General features: G+C 55.1%; 1 protein-coding gene across 1 annotated transcript in view; it reads right to left on the minus strand.

Annotated features, from left to right (window-relative positions):
- Positions 1-15,956, minus strand: part of FRMPD1 (FERM and PDZ domain containing 1) — a 215,217-nt gene extending 199,261 nt beyond the window's left edge. The window contains exon 1 of the mRNA XM_029055232.2: positions 15,811-15,956. The gene's annotated coding sequence lies outside the window, so the exon portion shown is untranslated. The remainder of the gene's footprint in view (positions 1-15,810) is intronic.
- Between the last annotated feature and the right edge of the window lie 1,313 nt (positions 15,957-17,269).

A 17,269-nucleotide genomic window follows, 5' to 3' on the forward strand; every position in this document is an offset into this window, starting at 1 on the left:
ATCTGAGGAGGGAGGGCGTAACGGGGCCAGAGGCAGGCCGTGGGCCAGGGGTCGACGGCGGGACAGATGAGAACGAGGCACAGCGAGAAGGTTAGCACCGGGAGTCCTTGTGCGGGGTATGTTGTCAACAGAGGGCGGTTGTCGGCGACGATATTTAGGCGCCCTGTACTCAGAGGACATCTCCTTCCGGTCGCGAGATGACCGGAGGACGGAACGTGCTTTCGAGAAGGCAGGGTGGATCCCGAGCAACGGTTTATCCCACGGGAAGTGACGCGTCCACCCCGCTGCCTTTGGCTTCTCAGAGTCTGACCCGGCTGGGTCTTAACCCCGCTGACCACAGCTCCGGCGAAGTTCTCCGACGGCCCTGCGCGTTCCCCCTTTTAATCCAAAAGACCCAACTCTGCTCTTGCGGACAGTTCCGGGGGCCATCCGGCGTTGCACCCCGGCCCGCAAATTTTTGAAAAGATGGGACTCTGCTCGGCGGGGCAGATGCATCATCTTGTCACTCACGGGCCCTGAGCTCGTTGCCCTTAGTTAGGGCATTCACTACAACATTTTAAATTCATGATAAAACGGTTATTTGCTGTAAAAATGTTTCATTTTTCTACGGACTCCCCTGTAGATCGGCAGAAAACCCAACATCTCTCCTTCCTTTCAGCGAGTCGATGATGTCGGAGGAGATCGACGACGACGATCGCGTCACGGCACTGATCTTTCTCTACCGCTTTTCTCTTCAGCAAGATGTTTACGTTGTGCTTCGCTCAGCCATTTTCTCCCAACGGGCGCTTTTTTAAAAAAGCGCTCTTTGTCTCAGATCCGCAACTACAGTGCCGCGGAGGTGAGCCCACCTCCGGGCCGCTCTGTCCGGGTCGCGTCCGCTGCGGTAGTTCGAGAGACTCAAAGCCTTAGGTAGGCACGGTGCAGGCAAAGCCAACACAGACGGCACAGAGGGTAAGGCTTCAAGGCTGTCCGTCACCTTGCCCCTTCCTGCCTCTCCTCCCTTCTCTCTTTCTACCGCCCACCCCGCACGCTCCGCCCCTCCGCCGCCCACCTCCTCGCCGTCCCCCGTTCTCGCCCATCCCGCCGTCGACCCCCGGGCCACGTCCTCCCGCGGTCCCGGAACGCCCTCCCTCCTCACCTCCGCCGAACTCATTCTCTTCCCCTCTTCGAAACCCTGCTTCCGGCTCACCTCCTCCGAGAGGCCTTCCCAGACCGAGCTCCCCTTTTCCCTCTGCCCCCTCTACCCGCCCCTCACCTCTCCGCAGCTAAACCCTCTTCTCCCCGCCTTTCCCTCCGCTCCTCCCCCTCTCCCGTCCCATCCCCTCAGCACCGTACTCGTCCGCTCGACTGTGTCTATCCTCATCACCCTATTTATTCTGTTAATGAGATGTACATCACCCTGATTCTATTTATTGCCACTGTTCTCGTCTGTCCGTCTCCCCCGATTAGACTGTAAGCCCGCCAAGGGGCAGGGACTGTCTCTATCTGTTACCGATCTGTACATTCCGAGCGCTTAGCACAGTGCTCTGCACGTAGTGAGCGCTCAATAAATACTATTGAATGAATGAATGAATAATCGGCTGGTTCTCTCAAACACTGCGTTCCAGCCGGGGGCGAAACAGAAAACTACTTGGACGCACGTGCCCCTCTCCTACACGAGCGTCTAATCGATTATGTCGTTGTAAGGCGGCGGGAGAGAACACCGGCTACCCGGTCGGTGAGAGAGACGTCCGCGCCGTCCGACCATCCTCTCGTGGCCAAGGGAATGAGAGCTGAGCCGGCACCGTCGCCACGCCACGGCCGCCTGCCTCCTCCAAAGACGCTCCGGGAGCGAGCTCGGGCTCGGGCTATGAAGCGGCACCAGCCAGCTTAGAACGGGCTCTTGACTTGGGATCAGATTCCGGCAGCACGAGTCCCAAAATCACATGACCAGCGTTGGAAGATGCCGTACGGAACACGGCGGATGGCTTTGCCACGAGAAGACACCAAGATGGGTTCTACGAAAATGACATCGAGGCCGAGCTACTTCGGGAGATCATGCAGAGTCAGCACCGAGCCTGGATTAATGACAGAAACTCCCCTAAGAGACAAGAGGCCTCCGGCACACCGGGCAGCTGAGAGGAGTCCCGCTCTGCCAGATGAAGGAAAAGCGGCAGATGGCGCGAGCCGAGGGGCTTCGGGCAGCAGCTGACCGCAAATACGGCGCGACTTTTCTTGAAGATCTCCCCGCGGTCTGTGGATCGAACTCCAGAGATACGAATCTCTCCCTTCACGCCGATGAGTCGAAACTGCCGACCGGTCGTGCTGCCGTCCTGGATAGATGGGCTGAGCACTTCGACCAACTTCCCAAGGTGCCCATTAACGGACTTGGGTACCGCCTCCACCCGGAACGGAAACTCCTTACCGTTGGCTTTAAGGCAGTCGGTCGGTTCGCCTCTCCCGCTTTCCCTCGCCCATCGCCTTTGATCCAGCCCGCACGCTTGGCTCCTCCAATGTCAACCTACCCTCCGTAGCTGGAACCCGGCTATCCCACTGACGACCCCTCTCCCGCGTCCTCCCTCTGGCCTGGAGCTTCCTCCCCTTTCATACCCGACAGACCACCACCTTCAAAGCCTTCCTCCTCCAACTAAGCCCTCATTTCCCCTTCTCCCTCTCCCTTCTGCGTGGCCCTTTCGCTCGGATCCGTACCCTTTAAGCACTCGAAATTCGCCCCACCCTCAGCCCCACGGCCCTCAGGCGCCTAGCCAAAATCGATTTTAATGTCCGTCTCGCCCTCTAGACTCTAGGCTCCTTGTGGGCGGGGAACGAGTCCACCGATTCTGTCGTACGGTGCCCTCCCAAACACTCAGTAAGCGCTCGGTAAATGCCACTGATCGACTGACTGGCCGACCGATAACCGTAAGTGACCACGATCAACTCTCTCGCGTTCCTGCCGACCACATCAGCAGTACCGAACGCAGCAGATCAAGCTTCGGACCGAAAAGCTGCCGGTCCAGATGGCGTTCCTGCGGCAGCGCTCGGAAGTACGGCAGGCGCAAGCGCATCCCAAATCCTGAGAACCTTCGACATCACAAGATCACAGGCCCTGAGGTGACCGTGAACCCAACTCGGCTACAACGGTGTGGTCATCTGACACAAAGGGACGATAAAAAGGATCCCCGTGATTATTCTTTTACAGAGAGTCCAGCTCTGGAGCGCGCCCCGGAATGGCCGGAGAAAAAAACGCGAAGATGGAATGAAAGCCTCTCCTGGGGCATGCTCCGCTTATACCAATTCTCAATCGATGGTATTTATTATTAATGATAACGAGATGATGGTACTTACTGAGCCCTTCCTATGTGCCAGGCACTACGAAGCGCTGGGGCGGAGACCAGCAAATCGAGTCGGACACAGTCCCCGTCCCACGGTGGGGCTCACAATCCCAATCCCCATTTTACCGATGAGGCCAGGGAAGTGAAGTGACTTGCCCAGGCCACACAGCAGACAAGCGGCGGAGCCGAAATTAGAACCCGTGACCTTCTGACTCCCGGAGTCGGAGAGCCCACCCCGTGCAGAACACCGCACTGAGCACGGGGGAGAGGACGCTATAAAGGAGTCGGTAGACACGTTCCCTGCCCACGAGGAGCTTAGAGTCCAGAGCGCCCGGTGGCCCCGGACAGGTGCCGTCGCGGTCTGATCTGTCACTCGGCTCCCCGGTCCTCCGAGAACAAACGCACTGCTTCGGCAAAGGAGCGACGTGTTAGAAGAGGAGCGGTTTCAAGCCCTGCCGAACAACCGGCGCCCACTGTCGCACGCGCTGACTGCGCTTGGCCAGTGGCCGCCCACCCCGGCCGCCACACGCACCTCAGAGTAGGCCGGAAGTAACAAGACTGAGGCTCACCCTATTATATCTGGCCGGATTTAGAGACAGAGTGTGTGGATTAAAAGGTAGCAAGGAGTCAAAGGTGATCCTCGGGGTGCAAACCTCAAGATCAGAGTAGATACTGCGGTACTGTTGACTTGTGATGGGAAAGTTAGGAAGGCAAAGTGGGGTCAGGAAGGGGAAACGAGGAATTTTTGCTCTCTTTCCCCTCTCCCCCATTCCGCTCTCCCATCTCCCCCACCCTTTTGCCCTTTCTCCATCTCCTCTTTCTATTCTCCCCGGTTCTTTCGCTCTTTTCCCTTCTCCCTGCCCCTCCTTTCTCCATCTCTCTTGCCCCTCTCTCTCCATCTCTCTTCCTCCACCTCTAGAATCCATCTTTGTGGCCACTCCCTCAGCCCACCTAATTTTTGTTCCCTTAAAAGTGGTGGACAGAGGAATCCATTAGCGAGGTCAAAAGAGAAACAGCATGGCCCAGCGGAGAGAGGACCGGTTTGGGAGCCAGGAGGACCCGGGTTCTAACCCCGGCTCTGCTACGTGTACGTTGGCAATCAGTCGATCTCATTTATCGGCCGCGTCCTGTGTGCAGAGCACTGTGCCGAGCACTTGGGGGAGCATAATATAGCAATATAACAGACACGTTCCCGGCCCACACGCGCTTCCGGTCTAGAGGGAGAGACAGGCAATTAATAGAAATGAATCAATTACCGGTATGTACGTAAGAGCTGTGAGGCTGGGATGGGGGGGAGCAAGTCAGGGCGGAGCAGAAGAGAATTGAAGGAAAGGAAAAGAGGTTTAGTCAGGGAAGGCCTCCTGGAGGAGATGTGCCTTCAGTGAGGCTTTGAACGGGGGGAGAGTAATGGTAATTCATTCATTCGATCGTAGCCATTGAGCGCATACCGTGCGCAGAGCACCGTACCAAGCGTTTGGAAAGCACCAGACGGTAACAAAGAGAGACCATCCCTGCCCACGACGAGCTCGGAGTCTAGAGGCGGGGAGACAGACATCAATATAAGTAACAGGCATCGCTAGAAATCGGTAAAATTACAGATATGTGCATAAGTGCCGCGGGGCGGGAAGAGCAAAGGGAGCAAGTCAGGGCGATGCGGAAGGGGGTGGGAGGTGGCTACGAGATATGAGGAGGGGGGGGAGTTCCAGGCCAGAGGCAGGATGTGGGCGAGAGGTCGGCGGCGAGATGGACGAGATTGAGGTACAACAGATGAGGCTGTGGGACCTCGGGCAAGTCTCTCAACTTCTTTGCGCCTCAGTTACCTCTTCTGCAAAATGGGGATTGGCCACGTGGGACACGGACTGCGTCCAACCTGATCAGCTTGCCATCGACCCCAGTCCTCAGTACAGCGCCTGGCACGTAGGAAACACTTAAATGCCGTAAAAAATCTCTTTTAAAAATCCAATCGTCCCCCTTGACTGTAATTTCAGAGCTTTAGCTCTCCTTCGTGCACGGAGATTTACCTGGACCCGCTCAACAGAGAGCCTAGCGGCACATCTGTGGGGCTTCCGTGAACGGTATCGGCAAAGCGGGGGAGCTCCAGATTGGAAATATCTGCCCGACACCCTTAAGCCTACAGATTTCATCTCGCGTGGGGGTCGAGGGTTGTCTGAATCACCAACAACCTCAGGTAATTTGGCAACCCGTGACGCACACTGCAGGATCAGTTCACCTCAGAGGAGCCGATTGTTTTTCCTATTTCGTTTAAACAAGGCCCCGTTTCCAAAGATGTGAGTAAAGGGTACGGTTCATTTGATCAAAATATATGAATGCTATTAGTGAGTCACAACAAGACATTCAGCTAGAACCAAATTTACAAGCGTTGGAGATCAAAACACTGACAGACTTCTCTTTGAAATGTATTAGGAACTTCTGAAAAGCAAAACATTATCGCTGCCATCCCCGAGGTTCTACTACGAACGGCGCGTAGTTCAGTGCTTGCCAGCTGCCAACCACTGTACTAGGCACCCCCGTGCCCCACTCAGGACGGCACCTGGAAGTCGCCAGTCCTCTACCAGTCTCGGCTACGGGAGGGAGAGTCGAGCAGAGGCCTCCCCGTCCCGTCCCTAGCTTGGGCGGTGGCCAGCGGGGTGGAAGGCCATCTGCTCCCAGTCAAAACTCCCCCGGGCTGGGCAGCAGCGGCAGGGGAGCGAGTCGAGGGCGGAGACTCGGGTTTTCAGCGCAGAGGACGGCAGTGGTAAACCACTGCCATATTTTTCCCAAGAAAGCTCTAGAGATACCCTACTAGAACGACTGCGGGGTGGGGGGTGGGGCGCTCTGGAAGAGATCTGTCCACCGAGTCACTGTGGGTCGGAGACGACTCGACGGCACAAGACAAGCCAAGACGGCCCCGGTCCCACCTGGGGCTCACGGTCTCGGTAGGAGGGAGGACGGGTATTGAATTTCCATTTCACAGATGAGGATAACTGAGGCCCAGTGAAGTTAAGGTCGCACCACAGATAACACGGCAGAGCCAGGATGAGAAGCCAGGTCCTCTGACTCCCAGGCCCGGGCTCTTTCCACTAGGCCAAGCTGCTCCTCTAGTCTCTCGAAAAGCACTCGGGGCACTCTTTTGGGGAGGCAAACGGGTGCCCCGTTCATGATATCGTTACCGCAGCTCATAGAGAAATCTCCTTTTAAAGGCAAAAACTGTCATTCGGCCAACCTGCCGGGAATCTGGACATTTCAAAAGACAGAATCCGCATTCGCTCGTTGCGGGCAGGGAAGGTGTCCGCCAACTCTGTCGTACCGGGCTCTCCCGAGCGCTCAGCACAGTGCTCTGCACATAGAAACATCACCGATCGACTGACGGACTGGGATCGGTTCGCCCCACAGGTGAGGGGAATAGCTCATCTGGGTGAAACTACCATCTAAGTCGGGTTCTGGATCGCCGTCGAATCACTCACTGGTTGGCACGGGAAGCCGGCTCTCAGATCCGCTGATTAATCAGCACGGGGGTCTAAAATGAGGAGCCGTAGATGCAGTGTTCATTCCCCATCCCCCAAAAGACAAGGTCACCGGAAAAAGTCAACAGGCTGTAGGGGCCATCTCCTACCTGATGCCATAAATCTAATCTCTGCGGGAGTGAAGCGATAGCCAGAGGGTCGATAGAAGTAGCTCTGATTTCAGAGCTTCCTATTCCTTCCCATCTACTTCTGCCGCTAAAGCCCCACCACTGCAGGAGCAGAACCGAGAGCAAAAGGTCAGTGGGTGCTGAGAGGGAGAGGGAGGGAAGGAGAAGGCCAGAGGGGGAGAGGAGAGAGAAACGGAGACATGAAAAAAGACAGAGACGGGCAAAGGATCGGTGGAGGAGAGGATGGGAATAGAAAACAGGGTGCAAGGCAGTTGAAGAACAGGAAAAAAAGTAAGAACGCAGTAACAGGGAGCGTTCAAGAGAAAAACCTAGATGGGCAAAAAGAAGAATCGAAAGGGGCAGCGCGGCACCAGACGGGAACCAGGACGGACCGGATAGTGGATAAGAAGGAGTGCAAAGCGAGAGAGGGACAGGGAGGTAGGGAGAGAGAGAGGAGGAATGCAGGGAAAAACCAACGGTCTGTGGGACGTGGAGGATGAGGGACATAGAGGAGAGAGGACGGGGAGGAGGATTACAGGAAGAGAGGCAAAGAAAGGGAATGAAGAGACACAGCCCCTAACCCTGGTGACGATTTGATATCTAGGCTGATTTCTTGAATCAGTCGATCCGTAGCGTTGATTGGGTGCTTACTGTGGGCACACCGCTGTACCAGAGATTTGGCAGAGATCGACACGGTAGACGCAATCCCCGTCCTCGAGACGTTTATGAGCTGGTGGGGGAGACGGACACTAAAATAATTTAAAGAGAGGGGAAAGAAGGAAAATGTACATATAGCTGAGTGTTTAAATAACAGGGTGTGTTCAAGGGTGCTACTGGGGTGATAATTGAGGGGGGAAAACTGGGGGAGAGGCGAAATTCATCAGGGAGGGCTTCCCAAGAGGAGATGACATTTCAGAAGGGGGGGTCGGGAGGATACGAAGACTTCAGGCAGGAAGAGGGGAACGAGCAAAGGTCGGAGACGGGGGAGTTGAGAATGAGGCCCAGTGAATGAGGTTAGTTGGAGAGGAACGAAGAGCGAGAGCTAGGGCACGAGGAGAGGCGACAAGGGATAAGTCAGCAGGAGAGGACTGGCTGAGCGTCCTAAAATCAGTGATAGCCGTAACCGGGAATGCCCCGGTACGAGGCTCCGGTAAAAAAAAAAAAAATGAGCGACGTACCAGCAGCCGGCATGGTTTCGCCGGGATTGCACGGGACTTCACCAACCCGAGAGGGGAATTCAAAGTCCAGGTCCCGCAGAAGCTCCGCGGGGCTCCAGGACGGGAGCCGGGGCGGCGCGGAGTGGAAACGGGCTCAATACCTGGGGAGACGGGGCGATGTCACCGGGCTGGAGACGGGCCTCGTGGGGCAGCCCTCATCTCCTAACAGCACTGACTCCAGCCTTCCCAACTTGGGGGGCGGGGGAACCCTACACCTCCGGGGGTCTCATAGGCAGGGGACACTGCTGGGAAGGAGCTTGGAGATGACGACACGAGGAGTGGATCTGTTAAGCGCTCACGGAGTCGAACGAACCTAACCGGCGGGGGAGATTCAAGTTAACGATGATAATAATAATCGTTACGATGGTATCGGGTGTCCAACCCGATCCGCCTGCATCTCCCCCGGCGCTTAGTACAGCGCCTAGCAGCTAGTAAGCACTCAACAGATACCATAATGACGATAAATAAAAACGACACCGACCGCAGAGTGAAATACGACCCGGAGGACGGAGAGATGGCGGTAGGGAGATCGGCGAACAGGCTGAAGGTGTAGTCAAGCTGGGCTATAACGAGCCCCCGGGTGGGTATTACGGCTGTCCGGAGAGAGAGGAAGGGGTGGATCCCGGGAACGTTGGGGAAGGAAAAACCGCCAGAACGGAGCGGTCGCCCGAATGGGAGAGTTGAAAGCGGGGGAGGAGTCGAGGATAATACCAAAGTTTCAGGGCTTTAGAGGTGTCACCGTGACGGAAGAGAGATGAAGAAGAGGATGAAGACGAGGAGGATTTCGGGCGTAGACAGATCGCGCTGGAGACGAGGGGGGCGGGGACGGGTCCCTTGGAGATGGCCTGGCGGGAGGAGGAAACGTGACGTGAGATTGTTCTATAACGTTCCACGAGGGACTCTCATCGATCGCTCCGGGCCTTTTTTCGAAGAACCACGGGAGACTTTTGCCGACATTTACAAACATCTAATTATCAGTTGAATTCACAAAAATCCATGAGGGTTATTAGGTCTGTCCTTCTCTTTTGTTTACATTTATTTTAATCTCTAAAGTTTCTTGTGTCCTGTAGGTCACCGGCTCATTTTCTCTAAAAGCGTCCTGAGGGAATTGTACGAAATAACGAAGAACTTCCATTAGAGACCTTTATTGGATCATTTTCACATGCCATATGGGTACGGTTTCTAGGGCCACGTCTGCAGAGCCAGACCAAATTAAGGTCGTCGGTGAGACATCCCTATTAGACCTGCCTTCTACCAACTTCTCTCCCTCTGACTGAATTCCCCGAGGACTAAAGAATTCCAAAGAGGCTGATGAGATTACACGACTTGCCAGGACCTTAATATACGACCGCCAAAGGGAAACAGAGCTATGACGGCGGAAAGATGATTCAGTCACCTCCCCTTTCGATAATCACATTTTTGTTGTCCTTCCGTCCACCGTATTGAGGGGTTCGGCGATTTAAAGGGAGAAGACGAGGCGTAGGTAAGCAATACGCCCGGGGTCGCAACGGATGACCGTTAGGAGAGCGTCGATTTATACTCCGCGGTCCCTTGATCACGGCAAACCAACGCGGGGGAAGAGGGAAAATCACGGCTTCTTCCTTATTACATTGAAAGTGATTCATTCTTGGGGCGGGGTGGCAAGTCTCAGGGGAGATTCTGAGAATTCACTTTAAATTTAAAAACGATCCGGGTTAAACGGCACTGCCCTGCGTGCGACAGGGATGTCAACGGGCAATTCGCCGCTGTCCCTGTCCTGGCCAAAAGATTTTCGGGCCCTCGCTGGGCTCTCAACAAGCGCTCATCGATACGACAAAACTTTTCTTCTCCTGACCGGGCTCTGCTGGAGCGGGGCAGCGCCGATTATTCGTAGGTCAGAGGAACGACCTGCCTCTGGGAGTGAAATGGTGTGCGTCGGTGCGTCGGCCTGATTGGAAAACTCAGAGATGGAAATGTTCCCAGAGCGCCCAGGCTTGCCCGGGGAGGTTTAGACGGTTTTGCGCCGTACGGCAGCTCTGTACGTTGCTGTAGATCCACGGAGAGAACTTGGAAAGAGTCAGTGATCGGTGACTGCCCTTCGGCAGGCTGCCCTTCGCCAAATAAAGTGAAAAGTAGCAACACCATCCGTAACTTCCAAACCTCCCATTCTGCTTGGCATCTTTTTTATAGGTGATAGAGCAGATGAAAATGCATTTTTCAAGGAAGAACTCCATCATCAAAAACATCTCCATTTGTGAACTGGGCCGTCAGGCTAGAGCGACTGCCAGCGAAACATTTTATCTAGACAGCGAGCCCGTTGTGGGCCGAGACTGTCTCTCTTTGCTGCTGAATTGTACTTTCCAACTGCTCAGTACAGGGCTCTGCACAGAGTAAGTGCTCAATAAATACGACTGAATAGATGAATTTTATATTTTACATATCATTTTACATATATATATATATATATGAATTTTATAGGTTCCACTCGTAGGGCTCTGCGAATGCTAAAGCCGCGTGTCCGTGAGCCATTTTCTGAGTCGATCAGTGGTACTTATCGAGCGCTCACCGCACGCGGAGCACCGCGCTAAGCACTTGGGAGAGTATAACGCGACCGAGTTGGTAGACCTGTCCCCTGCCCGCAAGGAGTTTACAGTCTAGACGGGGAGACAGCCATCGGAATAAATTTTGGATCCTGAGTGCTGTGGGGCTGGGCGCGGGTGGGGGGGGGGGGGGTGCGTGAATACCAAGCGCCCCCAAAATACCGATCCAAATGCATATTCTCACACGGCAGAGTAGACAGACCACAGGCCTGGCAGTCAGAGGGTCACGGGTTCTAATCCCGGCTCTGCCACTTGCCTGCCGTGTGACCTTGGGCAAATCACTTCACTTCTCTGGGCCTCAGCTACCGCGTCTGTAAGATGGGGATCGAGACCGTGAGCCCCACGGAGGACAGGCGCTGTATCCAACCCAGTCGACTTGGGCCCAGCCCGCAGTAGGCGCTTGACGAAGATCTTAATTATTCCTCTAGACTGCGAGCTCGCTGGGGATTGTCTCTAGTGCTGTACCGCACTTTCCCAAATGCTCCGTAGGGTGCTCGATAAATAGGATTACTGAGTGAATGACTATACGTTGGATACTAAGAGCAACAGTCGCAGAAGAGAAGCAGCATGGCCTGGCGGGGAGAGCCCGGCCTTGGGGGTCAGAGGGACGTGGGTTCTAATCCCGCCTCCGCCACTGGTCTGCTGTGTGACCTTGGGCAAGTCACTGAACTTCTCTGGGCCTCAGTGACCTCATCTGGAAAATGGGGATGAAGACCGCGAGCCCTACGTGGGCCAACCTGATTACCCTGTATCTCCCCCAGCGCACCCAACATTATTAACATTACTATGATGAAGTCACTGAACATCTCAGGGGCTCGGTTCCCTCATCTGGAAAACGGGGATGAAGACTGTGAGCCCCACGCGGGGCTACCCCAGCGCTTAGAACAGTGCTTGGCACGTAGTAAGCGCTTAACAAACACCATCGTCGTCGTCATTGTTATTATTACGTTTAAATGTCATATTCCGCTTTTTCACTCTCAGCAACTTCAAGCATAAAGAATTGGTTGACGGGAATGCTATAATCAAACTCAAACCGGGTCGCAATAATGTGGAACGAAAGCTCTCGGAACCCAGAGAACCTTGAAGCATCTTTCTCCTCCCCCCCCGCCCCCCAGTCATTCTTGCACCCCTCCTGCAGTCAATCAACTGGGTGATCGGCCTTTTGCGATATACTCATTTATACATTTATTTAGAGTTGGTTTGCTTTATAAAGATGTCCGTCGGACACTGAATCGCAGTATCAAGCGTAGGACAGGCTCACAGGAGGGACGGTGTCATGAATCCCAGGACAGAGCTGTGCTCCGTATCATTTCCAACCCCCAAAACGGAATCGGTCGATCAGGAGCCATCGGCATCATCGGAGATATGGGGCCCATCTTCAATCTGAATCGTAAATCTGCCCAGACGGTTCCAAAAAATCAGAGGCAAGGAGGAACACGTGATTGACTGTGGCTTTAGGATCTTACATCATCCGTGATTCCTTGTCACGTCACCCATTTGGGAAAACCCATTCACTCCCTCAGCCGTATTTATCGAGCGCTTACCGTGTGCAGAGCACTGTACCGAGTGGTTGGGAGAGGACGATGCCACAATAAACGGACACGTTCCCCGCCCACAGTGAGCTTACAGTCTAGAGATGGGGAGACGGGAATTACTACTGAAAAAGAAAAATAAGCATACGTTAAGCGCTGGGGGGGGGGGGGGGGGGGGAGAGAACAGAGGGAGCAAGTCGGGGTGACGCAGAAGGGAGACGGAGAAGAGGAAAGGGGTGGCTCAGTCGGGGAAGGCCTCCTGGAGGAGGTGTGCCCTCAATGAGGCTTTGAGGGGAGATCCGAGAATCCATGGCAAACCCCCGCCCTGGGATGCATATGATAAAAACGACTCTTTCATCTTCCGGGCCAAAGTGAATCATAGGTTTTCTTTTACAAATGTTTTAATGCGCTAAGGAGCGTTGGGATCGTTTACATTTTATCGTTCTTCAGATGAGGACTGAAAGAGAATCAGCTAAAACTGCAGAACATTTTCCATTCAGGATTTGGCCCTTTATAATTGGTTTGCAAAAAGATCATCAATCCTCTTCAAATGTTACAGCGAGTGGGTTAGCATGGAACATTATCCTCATGGCTCCCCAACGTTGCTAAAAATCCTCTTCCAACAGCTGTCTTCTCCCCACAGCCAAGTCCCTGTTCTAAATTGTTGAGCGTGGATTTTCCATTGCGGCTTTTGCCCATCTGTGAAGGCAGAAGCTGCTCTATATTTAATTAAGTGGCTATTTGCCGGTCTTTGTGTTAAGAAAAACACTAAGAAACTAAAGCAATCACAATGACTGTATTGGCAAGGGAAAGACCATCACTCATTTGATTAAAAAAAACTCCCAAATCCCCACGTTGTCTAATAGTCTACGCGTTCACGGCTCTGCTCCCAACCGAACGAAAGGTATCTGTGCAAGTCGTCTTGCGGTCATTTAGGAGGTTAAATCGAAAATCCATTTGTTCGGACCGTACCGCTCGGGGTCTGGGGGCCGCGAGAGCGTGATCCCCGACGCGTTTTCGGATAGGGCCGGGTGCCGCTTGATTTACAGCTGTTTCCCGAGAGGGCTAGACACTGTGCTTCTCCCCTCAGCCCTCCACACAACGAGCCACCCTGGCTCCGGGAACAGCCCCGGGGCTCCTCGGGATAGCGGCACGGTTCGTTCGATGGCAGTTACTGAGCGCCCACGAGGCGCAGAGCACCGTACTAGGCGCTCGAAGAGCCAGTAACAGGAGCCGCAGGAGCCGATCGGCCTCGGGGAGCGGCGTGGCCTGGTGGAGAGAGCGCGGGCCTAGCAGTCGGAAGGGGCTGGGTTCTAATCCCGGCTCTGCCGCTTGTCTGCTGTGTGACCTTGGGTAAGTCACTTGGCTGCTCATCCTGGAAAACGGGGATTAAGACCGTGAGCCCTATGTGGGACAGGGACTGGGTCCAACCAGATTATCTCGTCTCTACCCCCGACGCTCAGCACAGTGCCTGGCACCCGGTAAGCGCTTAACAAATACCACGACTGTTATGGTTATTAATAACAATTTCATTGTAGGCTCCCAAATGCTGAGCACAGTGGCAGCCATTCCTGATGGGTCTTTCCTGACTAGTTAACATCAATCGATCAATAAATCATTTATTGAGCGCTTACTGTGTGCGGAACACCGTGTTAAGTGCTTGGGAGAGTATAACGGAGTTCGTGAACACGTTCCCTGCCCTCGAGGGGCTTAGAGTCTAGAATTATACCTCTAGATTAATACAACTTGGATTAACTGCACCCTCTCCCCTAAAAAAAGGATACTGTACTTGGAAGACTTTATATACACACACACACACACACACACACACACACACCCCAAAAATCTCTCCCTCTCTCTCTCGCTCTCTCTCTCTCTCTCTTCTTAAACCACGGGTCCTAAAATGATCGACTCAGAAATGCCGGAACTCTCCTCGCGGGGAATTGTTATTATTTAGCATTTTATAGTCTCAAAGAGCTTCCCAAACAATAATCGGTTCACGCAACATTTTAATTAGCTACAACGTGACAACCCTGACCTGGCTTCCTTTCCGGAGGCGGTCTAAACTGCCCCTCCCCTTTCCCGCCAAGCTAGTTTTTCTGGGGCAGCTACTCTGGAGAGTTGATGCAATTCGTTGCGAGGAGCATGAAAAAGGAATGGATGCTAAATGGGAGGCCCTTGCCATCAGTTGAGTCGTTCTCCCCGCCGATGTAAAATTTATTTGTAAACAGCATGCTAGCCCGCGGCTGCTGTCTGAGCTCCTTCTGGGTAGGGACTGCACCTGACGTCTCCGTTGCATTCTTTTTTTCTCAACGGTACTTGTTAAGCGCTTACTCTACGCCAGACACTGTACTGAGTGCCGGGGTGGGTACGAGCTAATCAGGTTGGACACAGTCCACGCCCCACACGGGGCTCACAATCCCAGGCCTATGCTATATCCACTAGACTACGCCGCTTCTGTTTCTCATTTTACATCGCTGAATTCATTTTTGCCCTCGGAACCGCCCCGGGAGGTGAGAGGAGGCAGGCGTCATTGTCCCCACTTTGCGGACGAGCCAACCGAGTCCACGGAGAGGTTAAGTAACTCGCCCGAAGTCACAGAGCGAGGGACGGAGATGGCCCTCCGACTCGGCAGAGGCTCCCGGGCCGCCAGGGCCCCGAGAGCCCGATCGGCCGGCCCCTTTCACGTGACCGGATGGCGATTCCCCCACGTCGCGCGGCCCGTGAGGTGGAGCCGGGGGAACTCTGCGGGGCCGTCAGTTTTCAGTACTGGGCCGAGTCTGGCTGCCCTCTGGGTGCCAGGAGGGTGGGACCGGTCAGGCGCCGGGCCTTGGGGGATGGAGAAAGGGGGCAGATGCTCCTCAGGTTATCAGAGCGGCGGTCCTGGGGAGCTGGGTCACACCCCACACCCCTTTCCCCCCGCAACAAACACACACCCTTCCCCCCCAGGCCCAGCTCCAGACCTACCCGGGAGAGAAGGACCGCTCCGAGGGCCTTGGCTCTTAGGGCGCGACGCTGAATCCCCTCAACGACTGACCCTTCCCTAGAGCGTTCTTAGACTCCGACACGGTCTCGCCCTCCACGGATCGCTACCGGGGCCATTTGCTGGGTTACCGTAAATGAGCCCCCAAATTTACGTAGCGGGGAGTCCGTCCACGACCCGGTTGAGAATTCCGCGTAGGCCCCGGCGACCCCGGCGGAACCCAGCTCCCGACCGAGACGGGATCAAAGCCGGAACGCAGTCGGTACCACCAGACGGGCAGGGCTACGGCGGAAGATATCGAGGACAGGGTTGGCAAGGTGGTTCTCACCACCGCCGAGGTTTAAGAGCGTCGAGGTCAAGCGGAGGATCTGATTAACGGAAGTAACGTGCCAGGTTCTAGGCCACGTGGCAGAGAGCTTTATCTGGGGGGGGGGGGGGGGATACCGAGAAACGGGGTTTCGATCGAAGTAACCCACGGATTAAGTGACTGGCCAAATTAACCCGCTCTGGCTCCCTTTTTACCCCAGGCCTAGCAGGGTAGAGTAAAAGAAATTTACCACATGACGATCCTCCTGGCAGGATTTCAAGAAGAACGGGCAAGAACATGCGGCAAAATTCGCAGCCTGCTTCCAGTTCAGACACTTCCCTTGGCACTGATCTGCGGAGAGCTCAGCTCCGCCCCCCCAGGGGGTGGATCTTCACCTCGATTGGCCGAGAAACCAGTGCCCCGCCGGCATGTGGCAAGGTACCCTGGGGATCAGCCGGTAGGGGAGGAAGGGCGGCCCGCTTGCTAGACCTGTGACCTGCCGACGAGTATTCTCTGGTGCCCAACTGCGGGGCTCGGGGCAGGGACGGCTGCGGGCCCCCGGGGGCTCAGGGGTCGGGCCCCGGGGTACAAACCGGGTGGACAGATCCGAGGCTGAGGCCCCAACTGCGTACCATACCCTCTCCGTGCCCTCAGCTCCGGGGGCGGGGGCCGAGGCGGAGGTCGGGCTCCTCAACCGGCATTCCGGCTCCCTCCGCCGCCCGCCCGTCTGCTTCCCCCGGCCCATCCGTCCGCTCTCACTGCCTCTTTCCTTTGCCTCCTGCCGCTCCTCGCCTCCCGCGGGGCCGGTGCCCTGGCAGCCATCTTGATGAGAGCTCTGGATCGAACCCTATCTTGAACATTCCCAGGGGCGGCCATCTCGAATGCGTTAGGAAGTGCACCGCCGCTCCGGCCACGTACCCGCCCCCGAGGCAAAGCACCCTTGCCCGGGTTCTTTCCGCCACGCCGGGCATCCTCTCCGTCGTTAATTATTAATAACGGATGCTCCTATCGATTACTGTTCGTTTCAAAGGGTCTAATTCCTGGAGCGCGTTAAAACGTTTACCTGTTTAATGGGGGGACAGTAGCAGTACTCGGTTCTCCCCTGCCACCGAGGCAGCAAACCTGTGAACGACAGAAAATTCCAATTCTTTTCATACTAATTCTCCTCCACCTTCCCCTGTCTTCAAGCGTGTCCCGGGCTGACGGCGACGCGGAAGTAGCCGCTGAATGGCGCCAAGAGAAAAATGCCTCGGTTGTCCCATGACCCACCACTACCCGCTTTGGCCATGGAGACGTAATTCTGAAAACTCAATTCTACCGCACCTCGCCCCACAACCGTATCTACCGTACGCATCGACGCGACACGTTTAGGACCCAAACCACCCACACGCTCGACCCCCCCCCCGCCCCGCACGCAAACCTGAATCGTGCACCTACGTGTGCAGACCTCACACTTACAAACGAGAAAACCAAAACTCACCCCGAGCCGCCTGTCCAACGTGCGGAGAAGAGGATCCGCAGACCCAAACGCACGGAGGGTGGGCCGGAGGGAAGCGGAGGGACGCAGAGTTAGGACAAAGACGGTGACCCCGCTAAAAGACCGGGAGAAGCAAAAAAAAAATAAAGCAGAAAGGGAGGAAGGATGAGAAACAGAGCGTTAAAACCAGGTTAAAACCGCAGATCTTTCAGCTGGCGTCTCAAATAAAATG

The sequence above is a fragment of the Ornithorhynchus anatinus genome, chromosome X5 (genome assembly GCF_004115215.2).
Source record: "Ornithorhynchus anatinus isolate Pmale09 chromosome X5, mOrnAna1.pri.v4, whole genome shotgun sequence".
Classification (NCBI taxonomy): domain Eukaryota; kingdom Metazoa; phylum Chordata; class Mammalia; order Monotremata; family Ornithorhynchidae; genus Ornithorhynchus; species Ornithorhynchus anatinus.